This window comes from Chrysochloris asiatica, unplaced genomic scaffold, assembly GCF_000296735.1.
Source record: "Chrysochloris asiatica unplaced genomic scaffold, ChrAsi1.0 scaffold00341, whole genome shotgun sequence".
NCBI lineage: Eukaryota > Metazoa > Chordata > Mammalia > Afrosoricida > Chrysochloridae > Chrysochloris > Chrysochloris asiatica.
In genome coordinates, this window is record NW_006408859.1 from 125,069 (window position 1) to 128,247 (window position 3,179).

A 3,179-nucleotide genomic window follows, 5' to 3' on the forward strand; every position below is an offset into this window, starting at 1 on the left:
ATGACAGAGCCTCCCATGGAGACAGGGACTGAGCAGCAGCACACAGCAGAGAAGCTGCAGAAAAGTGACACCATCCAGATCCTGGGGCTCCTGTTCCTCTGTGTCCCGAGTGAGAAGGTATTTACAAGCCTAGAGATAGGGTTTTCTTTACAGAGTGATTCTTCTATTCAGATAATCTACTGTTGAAATCAGACATGAAATAAATGCTGCAGGAAACACAGGACTGCCCACTTGTCCCAGTGAGATCCTTTTGGCTCAATTTTTCTGTCTATGCATGACTGAACAGCATTTTTGGGTCATTCTGGTGTGTGTGTCATTTCAGCTTCCAGTAGGTAGGTACTACTCAGAACATGTCAGGATCTCAATCTGTAGTGCGAGCAGAGAAAGACCACATTAAGTGCAGGCACAGTCTAAGGTGCATTGAAAATGAATGGAAATACTGTTTAGGCTGGAGTCAGCATAAACTTGAACAGAGACCTACAAGCTGCACTTACAACACTTCCTCTATATCTGATGCTATGATGCTCAACAGGTTTCAGACTAATTAGCTCTTTCAAACTAATACAGACAAGAAAGTCATGGTGATCTACTTCTGAAAATCATTCTACAAAAGTCCTATGCATCATAACAGTCTAACCCAGAGGCACGACTGGCACCTACTCACATACTCCTCCAACGAAGCTCCCATATTCCTGATGGTCATAGCTACACAGGAGTGAACAGTTCGGTTGTGAGCACCTTCAAAGTGAGTCATGAGCTATCCACACTAAACCCAGCACCTGCATTCACATGAACATGGCTCCAAACCTGCAGAGCTGGCCTTGATAACCCTGAAAGCAGCTCAGAAAAACAAAAAGTTACCTACAAAGGAGAACCAATAAGAATAAACTCTGATAAGCCTGGAACAGCTAGAATGACAGAAGATACATATTCAAAGAAAGATCAGAAGAAAAGCCCAAAACAAAAATGGCAATATGACTGGCTACAACAAGAATAAACAAGTTGTTTTCTGGGAAGCCATCAAGGCAAGTAATCAAAGTCCCTTCAGGACAAAAAACTCTCTGAGACTGAAGCTCAAAGAGAACACATGAGCTGGCATGTAAGCTTGCTGACAACATTGGTCTACTGGTGAGTGGAAGAGGGGGAAAGGCAGCAATGAAGAAATGGGCTGAGTGCAACCATATTCCATAGACTCCCATTGACTTGGAGATGAGACAGAGAAGAGGACAGGCTGGTTGGTCCAAAGTGTGGTGAGACCAGTCTATACCTGAGCCCATGGACAAGTACATAGTCACAGAGGGCTAGAGCTGAGAGTGAAGCATCCAGCTCATATGAAGTCAGGAGAGACACACAAGAACACCCATATTTGTAGATAGTATCCATTTCACCTAGCATCGATGGCTTGATAATCAGAACTCGACTAGAGGAAGATAAAAAAAGAAAAAAACCACAATTTTTGATAAAGGAAATGAGGGTAAATTACTACAACATGAGGAACTTGACCTATACTCATGGATGTAGTAGCTCAAAATACCAACAGAGAGGGAAGGAGTCTTCACATCAGGTATCAATTCTATCCCCTCTATATAGAGGGTTGATAGGGTCAGGCAATTTAGACTTTGTCTACCTAAAATGAGGGGCGATAAAGGCATGAAGTGACTGGCTTACAATTTTTCAATAGGGAGTATAGTTTAAGAGTGTGCAAGGGAAGATAGAGTCCTGACTGAATAGTTTTCATTTTGTCTGGTGAAAAGAGATTGGGATAAGATTCTTATGATTCAATAGTGAGTAACTGATATCATGACTAATTGCAACTGTCACAATTGTAAAGGTAGAAATTTTATAACAAACATGGGGGATTAGTAAATCTTATAGTCCAGAAACACAGTACTCTAGGCCATCAAGTGAGAAGAGCACAAGTGGAATGCGGAACCCTATCCAGAGAATCAGTGACATCAGAGATGGAGGCAGATATAAGGACATGGAGAGAGGGAGCTGCTGAGGACTCTAGATTCATGGAAAGAGTGGAACTGAGAGCTGGCAGCCACGAGGCAGATTTATAGAATGTGCCCTTTGGCGATGTAAATTATTATATATGCATGAGTGCTCTAAAATAAAAATTAAAAGAGTTAAAATGAATAGAGAAATAATGTTAACCAATGGTAACACAGTAAAGCCTTGTGCAATGATTGAGTAGTCAACAATGTTCCTTTGGCAAAGCAAGTGTCTTCACGATGTAGTAAAAGTAAGAAGTTAACACCATCATCCTCCAGCACCATTAATGAAGAGTTGTCAGAAGTCTTACAGACGTTGCAGGATGAATTTGGGCAAATGAGCTTTGATCACCAACAGCTGACAAAACTTATCCAGGAATCACCAACTGTTGAACTGAAAGACAATTTAGAGCATGAACGGGAGACATTAGTTGGCAGGATGGAAGCAAAAGCCAATCAAATAACTAAAGTTCGAAAATATCAAGCCCAGCTGGAGAAGCTGAAGCTAGAAAAGCAGAGGAAAGGATTAAGAGCCACTAAAAAGTCTCTTGATGAAGAAGGAAACGGCAGAGCTGTTTTTCTGGAACTACAGGGGCCACCAATAAGAAAGACTTTACCAAACTGAGACCTGGAGAAAAAAGCAGGAAAAATCTTCAGTTATTGAAGGACATGCAAACCATACAGAGTTCATTACAAAGCAGTAGTTTGTTGTGGGATTACTGACTGGAACCGGTCATAAATTTTATTCAGATAACCTGTGTACTTCATCAAACAGATGTTGCCAATTTACTTTCCAGGTCTCATACTCTTCTTCTGTTGGAATCAATTGATAGCAGGTGTTAAAGAGACCACACGCTTCATTGAACTGTGTCCTTGGGTTAGACAGCACCACTAAATGTTAAGCCATTTACATGAATACCAGGGGGTTTTTAAAGGCAAAGAAGCCACAAACACTCTCTTCCTTGTTTGATAGATTTGCTGTACTGACATATTGGAGTTTGTAAACCGATGACCAATTTTTTACTTGTGGGTGTGATTTTTAAAGAAGAATCTAAACAAAATTAGATCTAAATTATCAAAATATATGGCTATCCCATAGGGAGTGTTGGCTTGAAACGTCTCACTTTTAAATCCTCCCCTGGCTCAAAGCCCCATTTCCCCTTTCTAATGCAGCAATTAAATGTA

General features: G+C 40.9%; 1 pseudogene; it reads left to right on the top strand.

Moving 5' to 3' along the window:
• LOC102827113 lies at positions 1 to 2,717 on the top strand (annotated as a pseudogene).
• Positions 2,718 to 3,179: the final 462 nt, after the last annotated feature.